The sequence below is a fragment of the Leuciscus leuciscus genome (genome assembly GCF_965113295.1).
Source record: "Leuciscus leuciscus genome assembly, chromosome: 6".
Classification (NCBI taxonomy): Eukaryota; Metazoa; Chordata; class Actinopteri; order Cypriniformes; family Leuciscidae; genus Leuciscus; species Leuciscus leuciscus.
The window spans coordinates 32950895-32976219 of record NC_138730.1 but is presented as its reverse complement, the minus strand read 5'-3'; the positions used below and the strand labels follow the sequence as shown (position 1 = coordinate 32976219).

Genomic DNA, 25325 nt, shown 5'->3' with positions numbered 1-25325 from the left:
AAATTGTGTTAAAAAACACGACACAGTACCTTGAAAACAAGACGATTTTTTTTAAACTGGCTAGTTTGTGCATTTGAATTCTGACATGACCTATAAATCATCGACAGTTTATTATTTTTTTCTTACCGCTGACATCTGCGTGGCGCGTCAAATTTGAAAAGTGAATGACGATACGGAAATTACGTCAATTTGAAAAGTGAATGACGATACGGAAATGACGTCTGCTGTCCATCCACTGGTGTCCAGCCACTGGTGTCTAGCAAGAAGTGAGTCTGCGGGGCTGCAGCTGGATGCCTCTCCGATTTTTCGCTGAACCCCTACTGAAAAATATTCATGGTTGAAACTGGTTGAAACACATTTGAAGTAATTTCAAACATTATCCACAAGGGGTCAGAATTGCTCTCTTCGTGTGTGAGTAGATCATGTGACATGATACACGTAGAGCTCAGTGAGACAGACTTTTTTTAAGAGCAGTTTACTCCTGTTTAGTGAATTTCAGTTATTTTACCTCAGGGAACAACTATGTTTTGCTGGGCTTTGATTTCCCTGTGTTTCATAGCACATTATGATGGTAAGCACTTTTATTCTGTTTCTGCCCACTTTTACAGAAAAGAGTTTACTTTCATTTAGGTTATTAAATGTTTGTTTACTTTGCAAATAATTAATGTTAATGGCTTACTTTAAAATTTTTTTTGCAGTGTCCTCGGGACAGGACAGGATTGAACAGTCTTATAGAGAAATGCCTGCAAGTGAAGGAGATAAAGTAATCTTAATGTGTAATTATACTACAACTAGTGATACTCCATATCTCTTCTGGTACAAACAGCTCCCAAACAGATCACCAACATTCATTCTAAATAAATATACATTTGGCGAAGGAACTACTGAGCCTGATTTTAAGGAGAGATTTTCTGCAACATTGGACTCCACATCAAGATCTGTTCCTCTGACAATCCAGGATGTGTGTGTGTCTGACTCTGCTGTGTATTACTGTGCTCTGAAGCCCACTGTGACTCAAACACACTCAACACTCATACAAAAACATGCAAAAAATAAAAACTCTCCAACTTTACAAGTAACACTAATCCATTAAGAAATTATATTTCATAAAGAAACCTATCAGTAATAAAAAAATAATAATATGCTCTTGTATAGTGTAATAATGTGACGTTCTACTAAAGCAGAACAGATCAGTATTTAAATTATTTTCATTATTTTTATCTCTTCAAATTTTCTTTTTTACATGCAGTTCTATTATCCATGGATCTGTTGGTGTGTCTGGTTTTTAATCAGCACACATGTGTGTCCATCACACATGTTCTGAATGCTTTCTTTTAAAGCTTGTGTTTGTGTTTAAAACTGTCACCACCTCCAACCAATCACTTTCGTCTGAAACCAAAAAAGGTCTGAAACACACCTCTTCTGTGAGCACTGAACTAAAGCATTAGCATCTGAGCACAGAGAACATTAATACACTGATATGACATAGTAAACATGGAAAAACAACTGTTTCTAATTTTAATTCTGACTTCAGGTACAAAATTACTCCCTTTATTCATTGTAGTGATGTAGAAGAACAGTTTAACAAACAATTTTTGCAACTTGACTCAATTTTCTTATTTCTTTGTTTTAGGTGTGATGACCGCAGATCAGATTGGGCCAAATAAAGAAACTCGCATCATAAAGAAGGAAGACGAGACTGTGACTCTCAGCTGCTCATATGATACTAGCAGCAGTTATGTTACACTTTACTGGTACAGACAGTATCTTAATGAAGAACCTCAATATTTAATGTGGAAAGATGCTCGTTCATTGAGCAATACTGGGAACCCCTCTGATCCTCGCTTTCAGTCGACTACATCACAATCATCCACTGAACTCAAGATTAACGGAGTAACTCTGTCAGATTCAGCTCTATATTACTGTGCTCTAAGAGTTGGAGCCCAGTGATACAAAGTCAATGTGAAGCTGTACAAAAACTCAAATGTATTTATAACTTTGATGCCAAGCCACATCAAACCCACAATCTATAATTCACACAATACAATTACACCGTTGGAAACACCTGTGTGTGGTTACAAATGATTTTTTTTCAAGTTATAAAGGCAAATGTAAGATTTTTTTTTAAAGGGATCAAAATAACAAAAAAATTAACAAAGACAAGTAACATTCTATATGACTTTAATACATTACAGCTTGACAAATGTGATTAAACATTACATTATCATTTGATATCTCTTCTGCTTGAGTCTGCCTGAAAAAGCATGATCTTTCCAATAAATGTCATTTTACTTCTGATTTAATCAGATTAATCGATTCTGACTTTAGTTACACTGTTGGTGAATTATTTCACAACATAATGTTGCATTTTTTGGATTGTTATTAATATGCAAAACCATTAACCATAATAGATGTGGACATATCACAAACAATATAACAATCATATTTTAAAATTAACAAAAATAAATAAACATGATTTAGACTGTGATGGATTTTTTAATAAATAAAATAGTAAACTGTATTTTAAACTAATCATGATTCTAACATCTAACCTTACTTCTCCTTTAGGCCTAACATCCTAACATTTGACTGTGTCAAAACCAGTGTAAAATTCTGAGATGCTGGCTAGACAATATCAAAAATATAACCGTCGAGAATAGTCTCATGAGTAATCAACTGAACTTCTAACCTTTTCCATTTTTCAATGATTTAAAGCGGGGCTCAGTAGTTTCGGGATTTCTTCGCTGTATTCTCGCTTTTTGCTCGCAGGTTTCTCTCTAGAGCTCCCCCCACAGCTTCGGAATAGATATTTGACAACACTGTTGTAAAAACTCGTTGGCGATTCTCAGACACCAGAGGCTATAGATCAACGACATCAAAGCAGATGGGACATTCTTTAAAACGTCTTCTTCATTCGGGTTCGAACAGCGTGAGGGAGCGAAATAATGACAACATTTTAGCAGATTTCTTTTGGCCGTAAAGCAATTGTTTACATCGCGAGACCTGATATCACACGATACTTCCTGACGCGGCGGCCGGCGGCCCACCGGCTCAAAGTTGCAAGTGCGAATTTTCCGCTCACGGGCACCAGGGGGGTGCGAAACGACCACCATTCAACCCGAAATAAGTAATATACCCATTCCAATGACCCCAAAGCTGTTCAGTTAAGGTAAAAAAGTTACTTAGTTCACCTTTAAGAAAACAGAGTTTGCTTCTACCTAGTAACAGAAGGGTTTGCATATGAGGAACCAATCAAATTGTAGGGAAATTATGTAATGTATCATGTCATTTTCGCCATGCTTCTATTCTATAAAAACTGTTGTATTCTTTTTGCTGGGGGGATTCTCTCTGAAATTTGTCTGAGATCCTCTAGCCGTGATTAAAGCATATTCGAAGGCATTGTCTGAAGTCTGTCAGTTATTATTGCTGCGCAGCAAGTTAGTTAGTGGAACAAGTTACAGGTTATGTGAGACACTAAAGATCTTATTCCAGAGTGATAGTGTCGAAAGGGGGCGAGACGTCGTTCAACTCTTTGTGAGACTCTTAGGCGGGGTTAGATTGCAGTCAGGTAACTATAATTATTAGGCATTTTATTTTATGTGGTAATAGCTACTCTTATGCGTCAACCCGCGCATTATATTTTCAGGTGTCAGGGACACGTGGTTCAACCTAAGTCAGGTGCGTAGGGGAAAAATCTACCACAAGACACTGGCAGCAAATAATGTCCAGCTAAGAAAATGTATTAAGAATAATGTATCATTTCTTGCATTTTATAAAAGGCTGAACCCTATACTGTATGTAATATTATTTTACATAATCTGTCAAAGGACATGGTTTATGTAATAACCAAAAATTATTAAAAAATGAACTTAAATTCTTGTGAGACAGTGCAGTTGCTGTTAATATCAAGAGAAGCTATAAGGATAAAGAGATTAGTTGTTTCCCTCTCACACTCTTCAACTCAGAGCAACAATTAATTTATGCTTCATCTCCTCCAGTGTGCCGGGGACAGGACCGTGTTGATCAGCCTTTGAGACAAAAGACTTCAGCTGAGGGAAATCAAGTGACTTTACTGTGTAATTATACACTCATGACTTCTGCAAATGCTTATCTCTTCTGGTACAAACAACTACTAAACATATCACTAACACTCATTCTGAGTGACTTTTCCATTGGGAAAGGAATGACAGAGCTTGATTTTAAGGAGAGGTTTCATACAAAACTGGATTCCACATTAGAAACAAGTCCTCTGACAATCCAGGATGTGTGTGTGTGTGTGTGTGTGTGTGTGTGTGTGTGTGTGTGTGTCGTAATGCTTTATGAAAAGCTCTAAAAACCACATGAATGTACAGAAAATCTAAAATGGCAAAATCCATCTAAGTAGTGTTATGAGGATAGCCGACCAATTCGTACGAATTCGTACGAATGATAAAAAGTTGGCTAATTCGTACTAATTCGTACGACCTCACTCGTACGAATTTGTACGATTTGTCTAAACCCACGTGATGGGTAGGTTTAGGGGCGGGGTCAGGGGTAGGTCATTCGTATGAATTCATACGAATTGGCCAATTCGTAAAATATGTACGATTTTGCAAAAATCTACTAATTCGTACAAGTCAGGTCGTATGAATTCGTACGAATAAGCCACTTCGTAGAATTTTTACGTTTTCCCGTGAGATCGGGCTGGGATAGCAGATGAACCCAAGCGCAGATTGTATGCAATTACACAACGTTTACTGATAACAGAAAACAGGGGAAAACAAAACCCACTAGGGGGCAAAACAAAGGCAAGACGAACGAGGGATGACTAAACTAGACTAAACTACACTACACTTGACAATAACTAGACAGCAAATGCAAGATTGAAAACTACACAAGACTATTTACTAAGACAGGAACTAGATGGCAGAATCAAGACAAGTAGTATACTTTTTTAAACTTTTCTTAAATTCATACAGGTGTCCTTTCAAGACAGCATTGACTGCAGCAAAAAACTGCAATTGATAAGTCATTGTTGTGGATTTTATGTTACAGTTGGAATTTGGGACACAGATGAATAAAATATTTTCAACCTGAAGATGGCGATATCTACATACACATGACATCACCTCATATTTACAATTGTAAGCCTTGATTGAATAGAAAATCTGCTGTTGAACATCATCACTACATCAACATGACAAGCAGGAATCAAAGCTTCTCCTCCAGCGCTGGAACACTGCTTTCAATGACATTTTCTATTTCCTTTTAGTCAAACAAAGATGACTCACAGAATGCCCGTTTTATTCATTTTTGCCTTTAATTTATATGGTAAGTAATCAAACATTTATTGTTGTAAATAACTGCATTATTAAAATGACATTGCTTGTATAATTATGCTATTATGCATTCACAGGAAGCTTTGGGAAAGACACTGTTAATCAGCCAAGTGAGACACAAACTGCCACCGAAGGACATCAGGTTACCCTGAGCTGTGAATATGAAACGCTTCAGTCTGCTCCATATCTTTTCTGGTACATTCAGCGCTCTAATGGCCTTCCTGAATATATACTGATGAAATACAAATTTGGATCAAGTAGCAGTTCTGAATTTGAAGACAGATTTGATGCCAGATTGGACTCAAACTCAGTTATACTGACAATCCAGGATGTGTGTGTGTCTGACTCTGCTGTGTATTACTGTGCTCTGACGACCACTGTGACTCAAACACACTCAACACTCATACAAAAACAATTCTTTGACATTGATAAGAATGCATAATTAATAATAATCAACTAATAATATGGAGAACAACAACATAAAATATACAATCTTTTAATGGTAAAAGTCTCTTTTTTTTTACAGATTATTCTAATAATATACCCAAGTACAATAACTATGTCAAATGATCTTCTATACAATTTCATCAAATTGAAAAAATTCTAATAATCAGTGAATCAACTTATGTGAAGATAAAACAAACATCAGAACATTGAAAAGTCTCAAAAAATAGACCCAGAATCATTAAGGAGGAGACATTCAGTATTCAGGAACTGTGGTACAGTCAGACTCCTCCTGCAGTTCTCTGCATGTGTGACAGTGTTAGTACAACCTTATCAAAGAGAGGCTGAAACAAGAGTCTACCGTAGACTTCAAGTTAATTTTTGTAAAGTATTATTTCAACAATTACTGTGATGGCAAACTGGTACAAAATTGTAGCCTTCTTTATCACATATTTCTGGGGTAAGTCAAATTCTGTAAGTATATACATGCTGTAATATTCCTCTAATATGAATGAGATCCTCATCAGTGATGTTATACATTACAGGATGTGATTCTCAGGACAGTGTTGAACAAAATCGAAGATTTCAAACTGCTGTTGAAGGAGCAGCTGTAACAATCAACTGTCAATATGAAACCACTGATGTATTACGAAATATCTTCTGGTACCAGCAAAAAGTGAATGGATTTCCAGAATGTATGCTGAGCAAATTTGGTCACCTCAAGGAAAGATTTAGTGGTGATCTCAACACAATTTCAAAATCATTTCCACTGACAATCCAGGATGTGAGTGTGTCTGACTCTGCTGTGTATTACTGTGCTCTGACGACCACAGTTACTGAAACACACTCGACACTCATACAAAAACCCTGTGTGTTGTTTAACGCAGGGTTCCTACACATTATTCCATTTCAAAGTTCCATACTTTTTCAGACTCAAATTTCCAAACCTCTCTGTAGATTACCAAAAATGAATAAATAATGGAGGGACACACTGTAAAAAACACATGTGAAGTTATGTTTGTGCACAGGAAATTACTGTATACAAGTTCACAGTAGAATACTGTGTATTCAGTCAAAGTTTCAGTAATGAAAGAAGTTCTGTGATAGTCACAGTAACTGCCAATGTTCTGTATAAAACACAATAACTAATCATGTCCTGTAGAAAATCACTGTAATTACCAATGTAATGTAGAAAACACAATATCCAATTATGTACTGTAAATCACAGTAACGAACACTGTTCTGTAGAACATCACATTGACTAACAATGCACTGTTTAAAATAACACAAATTAAGTAAACACTAAAAATAGTTTGTATGTACTGTATACTGACAGAACATTGCACTGGAAGCAGGGTCCCCAACCAATTACTATAAGTTTACCCTGATTTTGCTGTTATTCTGTTACATATTTGCAGTGAATAGACAATTAAGGAAAATACTGTACTCTTTAATAAAACATAAAAACAAAAATGTTTTGAAACTAAAAAAACAAACACCAGAAAGACTCATAATTCATTCCTTTTGCAACACATTTTTTTTTTTTTTTTTTTTTTTTTTTTACAAAAGGTAAAGAAACCTTTTCATTCAAAGTTTTTTCAAATATATATGTGTAGTGTTTGCCAACCCAAAATTGGCATCTTTATTATTTTATTTTTGATATAGCCTTTAATAAAAATTATGTAAGCTACCCCGGTGTCATTATACAGTGGCATCTTTCATGTCTTGCTCATTCTGCAGATGGTAATTAAGGAAATTAAACATTTGCTCCATGATTATGTGGAATTGAAGGAAAACGAGTATTAAAACATGGCCTTGGCACTCTGGGCAAATGAGAACAGCCTCCATATATGTCCAGATCACACACTGCCAGTGCTACCAGTGATAGCTCTCACGTGAGTTTTCATAATAAAGAATAACGTGGAAACATCACAAAGCCATATGACGTTGTTTGTGATGACATATATCCCATTTCCTATCATACAAATAAAAAAAGACAACAAAAACACCAGTTCGTTTACAGCATCACACAATTGCATCAAGTAGAATATACGCAATTATAACTCGAGCCGGGAACTGCTGAGAGCCGGTTCAGTCAGTTCACCAAAAAGAATCGGTTCAAGTATGATTTGTTCGTGAACCGGGACATCACTAATTGTAACACCTGTTGAGTGAGTGGAGCAGCACAGACCGCATCATTGGCTGCATCCGAAAACGTAGGCAGCTGAGTTGTTGCCTCACTGCCCTATCAGGCAATGACTTCGCAGGTAGCGTTGGCGCACGAAAGTTCCTCACGAAACTGATTTCAGACATCCTTCTGAGGCAGTGTTACGGTTTAATGATCTACAGCAAAAAAGAGCAAGCTTTGATGAAAACTAAGTGAATATTTAGTGACTACAACAGTTACTTCTCGCTAGAAATGACATAAGAGGAAACCATTGATAAAAAATGTTTACATTTACACACAAACTGACGACCAGCAGTAACTTTCAGACGCCATCTTTATTTTTCTAGCTCAACTGTCACATAATGGAAAGCACAGGATTGTGGGATATCAAAGGGATATAAGTTGCATTATGGTACTGTGACTTAAAATCACAGTATTAAACTTTGGTGTAAAAATATGAAGTTAAAAGTACTGTGAGTACAAGTTAAAAGTACATCTATGCTGCCTTCAAAAATCAATCAGATGAAGTTATCTCAGGAGACAGGAAGTGAAACTAACATTGCATTCGGACGTGCATTGATGCCTTCGGACCTTGAAATGCTTCCTCCGAAGGCAGCATATATCAGTTTTCGGACGCAGTCTGAATCTGTAAGTTTCTAAAAAAAAAATCCTTTGTCTTTTCTAACTAAATTCAACCCGGTCAGATAATTTATATGGCAGTAGTCAATATAGTGAAGCTATAGCTGTTAAGCTAGCGGATAGAGAACAATTAGGTTGTCAAAATGTTTTAGATGTATACCCACATTTATAAGCTTACTCTACAGAGAGGTGGGATAATTTATAAATAAAAGATTATATTTTGTGTTGCAGATAAGCATGGAATAACATGTGTACTGCATGTGACATAATTTTACATAATTTATTTATTATAAAATTATTGTTGTTAAAACCGGGAATCCTTTTTCACTCAAGGTTGTTTTGCTGTGCTGAAGCAAGAGAAACTGCCTGAAGAGAGTAAAGCCTGTATGCTAGCAGTTCTCTAATGTCTTTAACTTTTGTACTGGCGTGTGGAAGGAAGCCACCACTGATTCCCCGGACTGGGAAGATCCTCAGTTGAAGCTGTAGCTACTTTCTTTTGTCCTTACCACATTTTTATCTGAATAAAATATTTTTGTTAAGTCTATTCCCTCATTTTAGTGTTGGGCGGTATGAACAAAAATCCATTTCACAGTATTTTTCTAAATTATACCGGTTTCACTGTATTTGACGGTATTTTTTTTTTTTTTAAGCATGACTGGGTGTTAACCACATTTTCTACGGACTGAGAGAGGAAATACTACAGTAGATTGACTTAGAATGCCCTATTTTATGGTCATGAGTGAATATTATAGAAAAAATCCACGTAGTATTAATACAGGTTGGCAAGGCTGTTTATAAAGAGGTGCCAGCAGGAGGCGCGTCAGAAACTGCGGTTTCCCCAGTAAGCTGTACACAAAGCAGCGCAGGAAAGATAAAGAAAGAATAAATGAAAATAACTTCAAAACTTTTCTAAAGACCGTCAGTTCACTTCAGATACAATCATATAAAAACACCCGCGCCGCGTTTTGAGTTTGAAACGTGCAGTGCTCATGTTTATTCAACGAAATAGATTTTCCAAAAGGCTGTGTTGATATTGTGAACCAATGTATGGGAAACACTGTAATATAATTTGACATTTATTAAAAAAATTCATATCATAACAAAAATAAACACCGGTATTCGGTATGAACCGGTATACCGCGCCCAGCACTACCTCATCTCTTGTTGTGTTGTTTTGTGTCAGCTTACACCTGTCCTCACTTGGGTGTGTGTCAAGTCAATGTGTCAAAAATGTTAAAATGCAGTCCATTTTTATTTTAACAGCAGAATACTGGTAATCTGTAAATAGTTTTATGCAAGTTGCATTATGGTACTGTGACTTAAAATCACAGTATTAAACTTTGGAGTAAAAATATGAAGTTATAAGTACTGTGACCAAAAAAACACTAGATTATTGGGTTTCATTTTACAGTTACAATGTTGTGGCTGTAAATGAAAACACAGTGAAAAAACTGTTATTTATCCTGAAGTTACTTGACAATTGTTGGTGTTTATTACTGTTTTACAGTTACTTGTCACTTTCTGCCAGTTAATTACTGTGAATTTCATAGTCAATTTCCTACAGTGCATGTTTATTATGAGAAAATGGCATTTCAATAACATTCAATACTTTTGCAAAAAACAAATCCAGAGCTTTGAATAACAGACTTCTCTCTCAGACCTATACTGTATCAAACTGCTGGGATACCACAATCTTTCAATTATAGTCATCAGATCAAAATCGATGCTTGATGTGTATTGGCAGAAAAGGGGGCGGGTCTTTTTATCACAATCCACACCCACAATATAAATTTGAATTTAAATTTGAATTTATTAAAAGGATAGCCCCTTGAGATGTAACATCTCATTTTCGAGGGGGTCCCAATAAAGCATATCAGTTCTCTAGGGCATTAATTTACCTATCATTTATGTATAGTATTATTTATGGTATAATTTATCATTCAAAACAAAAGAGTACAATTTTCACTTTTAAAAACAGTTCAGATCTGAAATATCAACATGGAGAGGTATTTATTGATCCTCATAATTATATCAGGTAAATCACATTTTTAACAATTCTTAAATGTTAAGCAGTTATATCCATGTGTGTTATGTCTCATTTTCATTGAAAGGATTGGATTTGTGACGTGTCTTATATTACTCCCAGGTGTGTTTGCTGACAGCATTGGGCCAAAGGACAAGGATACTAATATAATCAGAAGAGAAGGAGAGTCTGTGACACTGAGCTGCTCATATGATACAAACAGCAATAATGTTAGACTTTACTGGTTCAGACAGTATCCTAATAAAGAACCTCAGTATTTATTGTATAAAGGTGCTAAATCATACAGTGGATATGATAATATACCAGACCGTCGGTTTCAGTCGACTACATCCCAAACCTCCACCGAACTCATTATTGACAGTGTAACTCTGTCAGATTCAGCTCTCTATTACTGTGCTCTAAGAGTAGCAGCCCAGTGATACAAAACGCCTGCGAGGCTTTACAAAAACGTTATCAAATGTGTATTATACCACATGTACCACTGAGACTGTAAATATCAGAATGTGGTAACACCTGCTGAACAGTTTAGGAGTGCATGAAGAGAGTAGAGAAGGAGTGACATGATAATGAACTAGAACAAGTTGCCGTAAATGCGTTTTACAGCTAAATAAATTTGACATTTCACAAAAAAAGTGAAACCTTTATTTGTCTTCTCATGTTAACTAAAATATATTCAATAAGAAAGGGGAATTGTAAACTCGAAGCTGTTTCAATAATATTTATTGTTTAATAAAAATTGGAATAACCGTTGTGAAAGAAATCGTTTGCTTTTTGTTGATTATTTTAAGATCCACAGTAAGAATAGATTGCATAAAAAGAGTCACCTCATCATAAGATTGATAAGTATTGATTACATATACAGTAATTCACATCAGTTAATGGCACTGTTCCTCATATGTACATTATGAAAGGATAAAAATGGATAGAGGATTGGCTCTGATGTCACTGACCACACCCACACTATTCATAAACAACTGAGCACCTCCCACTGCAGTATAAATCCATGCATCAATCTACATCATTTATTTCATTTATCAAAAGTTTATAGGGGTGCATATGTATGAATCTCAAAAATGATAAATAGCAAAACCTCCTAAAGCTGTGATAAAAACCCACTTAAAACATATTTAAACTAAGGTACAGTATTAGCATGGAGGCCTGTCTGCTAGTGATTGTCACAATTTCAGGTGAATATATTTTACACTTTAAATATCACATTTTTGCCAAGAACTATGTTATGATTTAGGGAAAAGGGCTGATGGTTTAGTGTGCAATTGCTCTATTTTATTGCAGGTGTGTTTGCTGACAGCATTGGACCAAATGACAAGGATACTAATATGATCAGAGGAGAAGGAGAGTCTGTGACACTGAGATGCTCATATGATACAAGCAGCAGTAATGTCTATCTTTACTGGTACAGACAGTATCCTGTAACAGAACCTCAGTATTTACTGCTCAAAGGTGCTCGATCAAGTGGAGGAGAGGATAAAACAGACGATCGGTTTCAGTCGACTACATCCCAAACCTCCACTGAACTCACTATTAATGGTGTAACTCTGTCAGATTCAGCTCTCTATTACTGTGCTCTAAGAGTAGGAGCCCAGTGATACAAAATGCCTGAGAGGCTTTACAAAAACTCACATATCGAAATCTTGCTTTAAAAGCCAGCTATCAAATGTTTATCACACCACATATATATTTTGTAAACCACTGAGACTGTAAATAACAGAATGTGGTAACACCTGTTGAACAATTTTAAAGTATGTACGTGAAGACAGTTGAGAAGAGAGGATATGATATCAAACTAGAACTTGTATGGGATGTTTATAAAGTTTGCTAAAGTTGTTAAAGTTAATCCTCAACATAGATCCATATAGTAAGACCGATAATCAAAACTGAATTATTTTCTCAAATGTATGTTGAAAACATAAAAACAGGGCCAATCCATCTCAAATGGGCCAAATATTCTAAAGTTGGTTGCTTGGCCATTTTGATTGACATTTTCCTTTTTTTGTGATTACCCGTATGTAATATTATTGCAAAACAACCCGTTTTTTTTTTTGTTTTTTTTCTTGGTTTGACCACAGCAGTCGTCTTTTGTTGGTTACACAGGGGTGTAAGCCTCACTATCTCAGTTCAGGATGGTCTGAGCTCCATGGAACAACATTCTCTATAGAACACATTTCAAGGTGTGGTCAATTTACAATGGGAAGGGTTTGAGTCTCAGACCATAATTTTTTTTTAATTTTTTTATAGTAAGTTAAGTAGTGCACAATGCATATGGACAACTTGTGATATATTGTCCAAAAAAAAAAAAAAAACTCTTTTTCACTTTAAAAGAAAGATTTAACAACTAAATGAAGATGTATGACCTCACTGCACCTCCATTAAACAGCTGAGCTCACCAACGTGATATTATACAAAATGAATAACTGTGCTAAATAGTGTAATACTAATAATACAGTAGTCAACATTTGAAGTGGATCAAAACCTTTCATCAAGTATTTTTGAACAATACCCGTTCTTGTCTTAGGACAACTTTAATGAACTTTTTTGATCCACTTCAAATGTTGACTACTGTATATAATTTCCATTTCTGCATTTGGCAGACTCTTATCCAAAGTGACAACATTGCATTGAATGTACACATTTTATCAGTTCTTGATTTCCCTGGGAATGGAACCAAAGACCTTTGCATTGCTAGCACCAATGCTTTTGTGTCATATTTTGAAAATAAGTCTATGCATCTATAAAAAATTACAAAGCTAACAAATCATGTAACAATAAATTATTATTATTCTCAGTGCTGTGTTAATGTGATCACACACACACACACACACACACACACACACACACACACACACACACACACACACACACACACACACACACACACACACACACACACACACACACACACACACACACACACACACACACACACACACACACACACACACGTTGTTACACACGTTACTTGTGTAACATAATATGTTTGGTTTTATTTCTATATGATACCGCTGATTGTCACAGAATTATTCTTGATTGTTACCAGGATGTCAATCAGAAGACACAGTATGTTACTGGATTTGAGAGAGAATTGATAACACTGGACTGCAAATATACTACAACCTCAACATCACAAGAGCTCTTCTGGTACATACAGAGAACAGATGAATCTCCTAAACTTGTGTTACAAAGGAATTCATATGGAGGAGGAGTTAATGGAACAGAGTACCAGGAGAGATTTTCCTCTGAAGCGAAAGCATCAAAATCAGTCCCCTTGATAATGCAGAGACTGCGAGTGTCTGACTCTGCTGTGTATTACTGCGCTTTGAGGCCCACAGTGTTATCAGGATGTCTCTCACACACACAAAATCAAAAGAAAGAATCCTACAGAATATAGGGGAAACAGGCGAGTGAAACAGTTTGTGTTATATCAATTTAATTCATTAAAAATGAGCTACAGGAGTGAAATCACTGATTTATAGGCAAATTAAAGAAAAAATCAGATGTAATAAAATAATATTTCATTTCTGGTTTATAGTTCTTACATAAATGTCCCTGATGTCACTAGCCACACCCATATTATTAATAAACAACAGACCACCCTTCCAAGTATAGTAATTCAGCAAGTAAAACTCAAAACATAAATCTGAACAGATCAAAGCATGAACATGGAGAGACATCTACTATTGTTATAACATTATCAGGTAAAGTACTCTCTTAACAAGTCAAATGCAATTGGTTCAAAATTTTAAGCAAAGGTATCTACAAGCTTTCAAATGACAAATATTGACTTTGCTTTAGTTTTATTAAACAGACTGTTCTAAATGTATATCCAGGTGTATTACCTGACAGCATTGGACCAAAAGACAAGGAAGCGATAATCAGTAAAGAAGGAGAGTCTGTGACACTGAGCTGCACGTACAGTACAAACAGCAATGACATCTTGCTTTACTGGTTCAGACAGTATCCAAACACAGAACCGCAGTATTTACTGTATAAAGGTGCTCGATCATGGAACCGCGAGGAGAACATACCAGACCGGCAACGGTTTCAGTCGACTACATCACAATCATCCACTGAACTCATTATTAACAGTGTAACTCTGTCAGATTCAGCTCTCTATTACTGTGCTCTAAGAGTAGCAGCCCAGTGATACAAAACGCCTGAGAGGCTTTACAAAAACTCACACACAAAAATGAACAAGAGTAACCAAATGATTCTCCCACAAAGCCACATTTATCTCTCATATAACCCACATAGACAGTACACCACAATGTGGCAACATCTGCTTTAATGAGAGTGAAAAAGGATCATAAGATTATTAAAAAAAATAATTACATTTTCTTATTTTTCTATAATAGGCTACCTCTGGTTTTGTAAAAAGGTTCTGGGGGAAAATGTTAATGAGGAAAAAAACAGCCTAAAATCAGCCTAGCTTACTGTGTCATCTTCTATAATACTGCATGTTGCCTTTGACTTAGACAAGAAATGCCACAAGCAAACATCAGAGTGAGTGTGAGAGTTTTCACCAGAATTAAACAAAAAGTATAAAATTCAAATCATCATGACAAAGAATTGCATCATCAGACAATCAGCAGCCAATTCAGCAGAATATGGTGACAACTGGCCACAAAACTGACACAATTTAATGTTAAGTCGACGCAATCATGACAGCCCTCAAACACATTAGAGACAGCCCTCAAGCACATTAGAGACAGACACTACCGCATATGTAGACAATAAATCATGCATGGTCGCTAAGTAGCCTAGTAAATTTACAGACTGACCAGTAACTCTCCAAAACTATTTTCTCAACAAAAGCTTAACATATAAAAAACAGTGGCAGCAGCGGCCAGAATTAAAATCAGTCACTTAACCTATTCAAGTTTAAGGCCCAATCCCAATTCTATTTTATACCCCTTCGCCTACCCCTAACCCTTGCCCCTTGAAACAGAGTGTCAAGGCGTAGGGGTGAAAATATTCCCCTAAGAAATGGGACACCACTACTACACCGTTACATGTCATTATACATCGTCGCTAGCGCCTACGTCACAGGAGATGCGCCAATGTTTATTACAAACTTCCAAGATGCCGTCGTCAGCTGTAGTCTTGCGTGAGTTACAGCTATTTTTAGTATTTTTCTTCTGAAGTTTGCAGAAAATAACGAAGATGACGATATATTCGACGCCTAAGCTGCGTTCACAACAAACGCGAATAGAGCGTCTGGCGCAGGTGATTTCAATGTTAAAAGGTATTGCGGCGCGAATGAGGCGTTTAGTGCGGCGCGGTGGACGCGAATTCGCCTCATTCGCGCGTCCACTTCGCTTCAAACTTTTGCTTTTTACACGCGTCATATTGTTAACGAACGTTAAAAATTTTTTGCAACTGTTTCTTTGAAGAACATGACCGTAAATATGAACACAAGATTGAATGTGACAAAGAAAATGATTATTGGCAGTCATGTTGCCTCTGTAGCCGGTGTATGCAGGTACATTTCTCATACCCCTTCGTTTGAAGTGTGGTCCCGAAAAATCTTCGTTTCAAGGGCTATCTGGCCCTTCCCCTTACCCCTACCCCTCCAACCAAAAGAGAATTGATACAGCCCTACCCCTTCACGTGCACATGCAAAACAGAGGGGAAGGGGTAAGTGAAGGGGTAAGGGGTAGAATTGGGATTGGCCCTAAATGATTTAGCTACTTAAACAGCAAAAAAAAAAAAAATTTGAGCAGTAAAGCTTTAGCTTTTTGATAGATGCTTTCATCCAGGGGTATCGCTAAATTGTTGAGGTTGAAATGCTTAAAAAAGCTTTGGCTTTCTGCACAATTAAACCCTGGTGTAGGTTTTCTTTTGCCGGCTAACTCCAGATTTTCTTTAAAAGTTAATATTGAAAATAGCATGGATAATAAATAAAAAAACACCCGCAAATTAAGAAAACATCTTCTTCAGTTTTACAAAACGTGTTCTCCAAATACTCACAACACAACCAAATACAAAAACACGCTGCAAAAGTTCACAACACAACCAAATACAGAAATCAGAAATCTTGAAGTGGGACTTTGGAGTGAGCAGGGACTAGTCTTGTGAGCCATTACGCAGCACGGTGTCCATCAGCTGAATAGCTGTCCTTACGATGCTGTTGCAAATAAATATACATTTTATACAAAAAAGGTTTTAAAATATGCGTTAGGCTATATATCTGTGTGTGTGTGTCTCAGCTTTAAAACTTGCCTTCTCTTGGACCCTGCATTACCAAACATTTCTTATGAAACCTATTTAAACATAATATGATGAAATTTGTACAATGCAACTGATGTATAGATTTATATCTTACTCTCGTGGTCTTTTTCTCTATCTTTTTTTATTTTCTATTTGTTTTATTTTTTCAGCCATTGTTAACTCTTTTCTCATTTGTATTCTGATGACACTGAACATATTGTTAATACATTTTTGTATATTGTATTCAAAGTTAAATGTCATAAACATGTCATGTTTTGCACACACAAAAAAGTAAAAAAAAAAAAAAAAAAAAAAAGTAGAATTTGAACTATAAGCATGTCCCAGACGGGTTCGTCACTTATTACGATTATTTCAGTCCCCTGGAAACATTGCTGTTGTGGTCGTCTGTGGTATTTTCAGTGCGTTTTTGCATTGTGAGTATTTGAAGCACACGTGTGTTGTAAAACTGATGAAGATGTTTTCTTAATTTACGGGTGTTTTTTCTATTTGCATGTGTTTTCTTCAGTTGTAGCGTTGAGCTCTCTCGGCCACCGTAAATTCACGTGGTTCTGTAATTTCACTGCTGGACCACCAATCACAGAGCTGGAAGCGTTAGGTGGAAGAAAACGGATGTCTGCACAATTTTTTAAAAATAAATTCCTAAAATAACATTAGAACGGATTACTTTTTATTAATATATCTTTTTTTTTACTTTTAAACTATTATTTAAAAGTTTGTGAATATTTTTTACAATAGTTGATTTAAGCCCTTTCTAATTTTTGTTGCAGATGTGTCGCCAGACAGCATTGGACCAAATGAAAAGATGATATGATTGATTAGAGAAGGAGAGTGACACTGAGATGCTCATAATGATGCAAGTAGCAGTTATATTTTGCTTTACTGGTACAGACAGGATCCTAATAGAGAACCAGAATATGGACACACACACACAAATATTTTACACACCAAACAAATTATTACAAGAATATTGCTTTGAAACCACTTTTGGAAAACCACAGAGACTGTAAATAACAGAATGTGGCGACCCCTGCTGAACGAACAGGACTGAAGTGAATGTTATCCTGTTGTTATGTTATGCAGTGCAAATATTTTAACACATATAATACATTTGTATCTGGATTTCTCAAAAGGTGATGACAATTCATAAATACTTGACCTCTCATACACATTCTTAACCAGGGGAGTGCAATATAAACTTTGTATTTAAATGATCCCCTACACATTGCTATAAGATAACAGACAACTAAAATGTAAAGAAAATAATGGCAAAAGATGAAGAGAGTGTGATATTCATCACAGAAATATTCAGAGGAGATATTGACAAAAACAACTGGAATTCTGAAATTTCACCACTGAATCTAAAAAGAAAAAATATATAAGGAAAGAGAACAGCATTCAACAGATCAAGCTCCTCCCAGACGATATATGTGTGACAGTATTACAACAGTTTATCAAAGACAAGCTGAAACAACTACACACTCTCCAGTGGATTGAAATATTGCAGTCATTTACACAGAACAGTTATTATAATGACTCACTGGGAAAGACATTTTATCTTCTTTATAATGCATTTCTGGGGTGAGTAGGATCCTTCTGAGTCTCTAAATTTGCCATAAAGATAATTATTAAAACATGCAGAATATGAATTGATAATGCTTATTCTTTTCCAGTATGTGACTCTCTGGAGAGTGTTGACCAGAATACAACAGTTCAAACTGCTTTTGTAGGCAGATCAGTAACGATTAACTGTACGTATGAAACCAGTGATCCATCCCCGTATCTCTTCTGGTACCAGCAAAAGATGAATGGAATCCCCAAATACATGATGATGATATTTGCTACAAATGTACAAAATGACAAAGACTTTGAGGAGAGATTTACTGCAAATCACACCAAAACTTCAAAATCGGTTCCTCTGACAATCCAGGATGTGTGTGTGTCTGACTCTGCTGTGTATTACTGTGCTCTGAGGCCCACTGTGACTCAAACACACTCAACACTCATACAAAAACTCTCATGGTCTTGAGTTACACTTTCTGATGGTTGGTGATATTTGCAACCTTGTAATAACTCTTGCAATGCAGAAGAGGGCGACAAACAGTTACTCTACAAATTATTTTGAAGTAGTCTTGAGTTTCTCTTTGACAAAAATCCCCTCTCTATTTTCATAAACAATGCTCTTTCTAGTGATGATGCTTCATTCACTGAGGGTCATTTGGTCACTCATCACTATAACACCATATACACCAAATACTTTTGCATTGGTTGATTTTCTAATTTTAAACATTAAAATCTCAACTGATCTGTTGTGTACGCAATCTATGCGTACTTCAGCCGTTAATCTGCCAGAACAAATTAGTAAATCGTGCGCACAATTAGCCTACTATTTTTCCTGCATGTCATGTGCGGGGCTCCTTAGACACCCAATGGTCCTCGTAGAGTAATACCTCTCATGAGACTGAAATGCTCTAGAGGAGGAGGAGTAAACAGCAGCTCTAAATAGATGATATAGGAAATGCTTGTTTCAGCAAACCTGCACTTTTCTCCTGACTGGAAAAGCATCATGTTGACATTTGCTGTAGTCCTGTTAATAGAATCTCTCCTAATAACATTTAGAGGTAAGATTTAGAAAAATTGTACTTTAAAGAGGTTTCCCTGTATGAAATGCAGAATTCTTCTTCTAAAACCTGCTCAATGTTCTCCTAATTGTTTTCAGGTGTTACTTCTGCTGAAGACATCATATTCTCCTACAATGATACAGTAATTGCTAAAGCAGATGAAAAAGTTATCCTATCTTGCAGTTACACTGGCACGGTTTATGATTTATCTTGGTACCGTCAATTCCCTGGTTCAACACTTCAGTTCCTCATAATGGACTCATCTGGAATCATAACACATGCTACTCCTCAGGTTCCTGGGATAACAATGACCCACAACAAAGACATCAGACGCATGGATCTGGAGATCTCCTCTGTTTCAGTGTCATATTCTGCTCTGTACTACTGTGCTCTGTGGCCCACAGTGAAAGGAAACACTCTGACTCCATACAAAAACCAGAGTGATCTCAGACAGATATACAGAACAGATCTTCTCGCCCTTCTTCTATTGATAGAAAAAGATTTGACTAATTTGATCTCAATGCTTCTTTGTGATCACAGTTTGGTTGTCATGGCCTTAGAAAGGTAGTATTTAACAAAAACAGTCAGGATTACAGTTCTAAACTTACACATTCTTACTTTATTCAATTTAAACATTGACAAGGCCAATTATGATGTTTTTAGGATGCAAAGCATCTGTTAACATATTTCAGTATATTAAGTCACTGATGCAATGACTTAATTACGTGCACAAGAATATTCTGATTTAAATTTCCAATATAACTGAACATTCTAATATGTTCTAATTCTAGGTGATGTCAGATACAGACAGTAGCAGAAAAGTCAAGTGAACGAGTTAGAAAACCTCATATGAGACATATGTGTTCATATACAGTATCTGCTCTCCTCCACTTGGGGAGATGTTTTAACAAATATATGCAGCTTCACTCTTACAGTCAAGACTTCACAAGTTTCTCAAATGAGGACTTTGAGCATCTCAGCAAGTTCCAGTTAAATTCAAGAGAACATTGTTTACTTCTGTGGGACTTTTGCATCATGATCACCATGAGAAGCTGTGTGGAAACTCTTTTAATCCTGTTTGCAACTTGCATGGGTAATATACCATCTTTAATGCATGCATTTGTTCCTTACTGTCAGTTTTATCTGTATGTAGGAATATATTTACTGAAATAATTTACTCTCCATCCTTACAGAATGCAGAGGACAAGACTTTGTTAATCAGCCCAAAAGGTTCCAGTCAGCATATGAAGAGGGGGATGCTGTAACTTTGGATTGTAAATATAATACTACAAGCTCAAACCCTACTCTAATCTGGTACAGACAACACAGTAATGACTCTCCGAAATATATTTTACGGAGACATAAATTTGGAGATGGTGATGAAGCCACTGAGTTCAAGGGACGATTTCACTCCAGACACGATTCTATTACAAGATCAGTTCCTCTGACAATCCAGGATGTGTGTGTGTCTGACTCTGCTGTGTATTACTGTGCTCTGAAGCCCACTGTGACAACAGGAGATTCAGTGCTTGAACAAAAAACCTCCCTGAGCTTTTAACGTAGGCATGCGACAAATTAGACAAGTGCTTAAAAAAAGTTAAAGTTACAATCTTGAACATCAACAAATGAAAGAGCACCAGGGAAATGTGGAAACTGTTCTACAATCGCCCATAAGACACTTGACAAAGTATTGTGAAATATTATAAATGCATGTAATAAAGTCAAATTTACATAGGCCTATACAGTACACAGATTTACTGTGCATATAAATGTAGGTATGTATACATTTGTTAAAATATCATTCTAAATGAATTTTGGTTCTTATGAAGGTTAAAGTCATCATGAAAACAAAATTGACATTTCAAATTTTTTATGGAATATTGCGGTATTTATTATAAATGATTTATCCATGTACATCCTTATTTTTAATTCAAGAGCCCTAGTAATCTTTAATCAAAATAACTTACTCTCCCTCTTGCTCTGACATCTCTGTCTCATGTGTTTTTCAGCATGAGGATCAACCTGTCAATCACATGAGGTCAGAGCAATAGAAAACCACACTGATCCAATCAATTACTGCGGACAAAATCAAGTCCCGCCCTACATTTTTTCTTTTTGGAGAAGCTGTTTTACTTGGATAAACGTCACAATAGGGAAGAAAGGACAATCACAACTTCCATTTCATGCCTTTTATAGGTTGTCTTAACTGAAAACATTTATGTTTACACAACAATTTTACTGTTAGCAAAGTTTTTAAAGCGCATGTGCGCGAGACTCGCCTTAAAGATATAAGCGCTTGTTTACAGACAAATATGGAGTTACAATGCAGTGGAATGGGGAAAAGGGGTTCTGTGTGAACTATAAACATAAAAGATGGACAGCGCATCTCCACTTCTCTAGAAAAATTAACATTTCTCAGTTTTTTCATCACCATGCTAGATAAAAAAGCTATCTTTGAAATTAGTCCTCCAGCAATAATTTTTTTTTATAATGTTCACTTTTGTCTTGCTTATAGGGACCTATTTTTGTACATCTTCATATTCCTCTAATTGTTACTTTTTAGGGCATTTGGCTTTGTGAGCTGTTGTTGACAGACAAGAAATAGCAAACTTTTCGCAACCTCATGATGATGTTCTGCACCCATGCAGTTTATTGGTCGCTTTTCCGGCATGACATACAGTATATGGACCGACCACTGTGAACTCGCAAAATAATGACAGAAAGAATATCAAAAGCCTTTGATTGGCTAAGCCATGTTATATTTGTTTAAAAAAATAAAAAAAACAGACGGCAAAGCCACTTGAAGGCAAGCCTGCAACCTTAGCCGAAAAAAAACGTGCTCATGCTGCGGGATACGCAGAAGAGGCGTTTTTTATGGATGTCAATGGAGGAGAGGCTTCACTATGCTGAATAAACCTCTTTTATGAGGAAATAACTAATCTTCAATGAATCAAGAGCCCATCGGCTAATCTTCCATGTTTGCTCTTAAACATTAGTTTTGGACTGATCTATTTGTTTATAGCCTACCGAAAAAAAAAAGAAAAAAAAACTTTTTTAAACTGTTTTATAAGAGAAGTAACGGACAATTCATTTCTACGGTATCCACAAACAGTGATTGACCATTGCATAACTCTGAATGAAATTAAATTATGTCAAGGGTTTAATGTGATTGGTTATCAAAGCACATGTAATCCAAGTTAGCCGTTAAGCTTTTTCCATTGATAGAGCCACGGACCCTTGTATCTTAGCATCTCTGACATGAGGGGATATCTGAATGTCATCATCGAAATTTTCAAATAAAATTAAGACAATGAATAAATTCAGTGCAATTCATTTAAAATGAACATTAATGAAGTTATTTAAACTGAAACAAACATAAAATGTGACTGTTGTAATGTGTTTAGACATCCACTTAATGGTTCTTGCTGTTCTTAAATGATGGTTAAGATGTTTTATTGCATAATTATAATAGATTAAATATTTTATTTAAGTCAATAGTTTAGCCAGTCCATTAAGAATAGAGGTTAAAAGTGAGTCTATTTTAGTAAATGCAAAAAGATAATTGTTTTAATGGGAGTGCATCTTTCAGGGGTGGTGCTTTCTGGAGTCCTCCTCTACTAGACAGTGAGTGTTTGCTGTCTGAGTAACAGTTTGTTCAGCAGAGGAACTAATACATCATTCTGCAAAATGGTGCTCTGTTTTTTGGTTTTGTTCTGTACTTTGGCATGTAAGTATTTCATATGTTCATTCTTGTATTTTTTTATATTTCCATTATATAGAATTTTTTTTGTTGTTTGTTTGTTTTGTGCTGTTTTTTCTTCATCACAATGAAGTATAATATGGTTAAATCTTATCTGCAGGTTTGAGTTTTGGCAATGTCATCACACCAGTCCAAACTGAGATGTTCAGGACAGAGGGGGACAATATAACTCTGTCCTGTAGCTACTCCTCAGCGGTTAGTCTACAGTGGTATCGCCAATATCATGGTTCAGCCCCTGAATTTCTTTTCATAATATTACATAGGACAGGACAAGTTTCACAAAAGTCTAAAATTGTAGATCTAGATCCTCGATTTTCTGGAAAAGTGAATGAAAAGAAAACCCATGTGGATCTGGAGATCTCCTCTGCTAAAGTGACAGACTCTGCGATGTACTACTGCGCCCTGGTGCCCACAGTGACAGGAAACACAACAACACTGTACAAAAACCTCACTTATTCCTCCAGAATATTTCTGTAAACATTTGTTTGTGCTAGATAAAAAAAAAATAATTTAAGGTAGTTTTCTTTATAACCTGTAGAATTATATTTAAGAATCTATTTAAGTCTAAATGGTTAAAAAAAAAGTAACTTAAACATTTACCATTCTATACAAGTTATTAAAAAGTAAATGGACAAAATATGCGGTTCTGAGTTTCAACAGAAGGGGGCAACATAATCTCACACGTTATGTTTAATCCATATTTTACAAGCATTTCCCTGATGTTTGATGTTTGAATAACAAATGAACTGAATGTGGTGAATTCCAAATAATAATTAATAAAGTATCCCCAAAGTAGAAGTCTATAAATTTACTTGCTTTGTGCTATTTTTTGGGGGGGGGGTTAGTGAACTTTGTATTAGATAGCCTATTAAATCTGTTTTAAAATATGGTTAGAGCAAAAAAAAAAAAAAAAAAAAAAAAGGTTCAATATACTCATTGATGTCTATAAGAAACAATGCTTACCATTTCATTTTAAGCAGAGAACATGTTTCATATTTCACTAACCCCACCCACATTATCAGTATATAGCAGAACTTCACTCAGTTCTTCATTCATCAATCAGCCTTTCATTCATTTTCATTAAACATGGTTAATATGGAGGACAGACAGATACTACTCATGATACTCATCATGGTTTCAGGTAAAAATACTTTAATCACTATATTCAATAACTAACCCCTACAAGAAATCTGTATTAAATCGTTGTATACAAAATGTATCTATTTAATTGCAGGTGGTTTTGCTGATAGAATTGGACCAATAGAAGGAAATCCCGATATTATAAGAGAAGAAAGAGAGTCTGTGACACTGAGCTGCACATATGAAACTAACAGCAATGATATTTGGCTTTACTGGTACAGACAGTATCCAAACATAGAACCAGAATATGTACTGTATAAAGGTGCTCGATGGAGAAGCGAAGAAAATATACCTGATGGATTTCAGTCGACTACATCACAATCGTCCACCGAACTCATTTTTAACAGTGTAACTCTGTCAGATTCAGCTCTCTATTACTGTGCTCTAAGAGTAGCAGCCCAGTGATACAAAATGCCTGAGAAGCTTTACAAAAACTCATACAAAATTAATTCTTTGAAAAAGTCTTTAATCAATCAGTATCAAAACACATCAAGTTTCTGTAAACCGCCAACAGGAAATGTGGTAACAGCTGTGAATTTGGAGGTACAAAAGGTTGCATAAGGGCATGTTTAAATAATATACCATGTATTTAATATGCTTCTTGTGTTATCTTGTTTGTTGTTACTGTATCTCTTTATTTTCATAATATGTTGTAATTGCAAAAGATGTCATTTAAAATGTGAAGTCTCTTTAAAAACTATAACTGGCACTGGCAAGAGCAAAATGGCAATACAATATTAACAGTAAGCTGCAAAATGAAGAACATAAATAAATAAAACAAAGAAATAACCATCAATATTTTTGATCATCTTAGGTGTCTTGTAATTCAGATTCAGTGTCATGACAGGAGGAGGAGTTTAGCACAGACACTATACAGCTGTGTAAAGATGAGCTGTACAACACTGTGGAGAAGCTGCTGTTCTTGCCAGTTTAGTGAATGAACATGTTG

At 35.8% G+C, this 25325-nt stretch overlaps 2 long non-coding RNA genes across 2 annotated transcripts; both read left to right on the top strand.

Annotated features, from left to right (window-relative positions):
• The first annotated feature begins 1177 nt into the window (after positions 1–1177).
• On the top strand, positions 1178–2297 carry LOC309500456. Its single transcript, XR_014206613.1, has 2 exons — positions 1178–1534; positions 1634–2297. It is a non-coding gene; the product is annotated as an uncharacterized lncRNA (long non-coding RNA).
• A 16009-nt stretch (positions 2298–18306) lies between these two features.
• On the top strand, positions 18307–20193 carry LOC309501600. Its single transcript, XR_014206953.1, has 3 exons — positions 18307–18436; positions 18529–19476; positions 19575–20193. It is a non-coding gene; the product is annotated as an uncharacterized lncRNA (long non-coding RNA).
• Positions 20194–25325: the final 5132 nt, after the last annotated feature.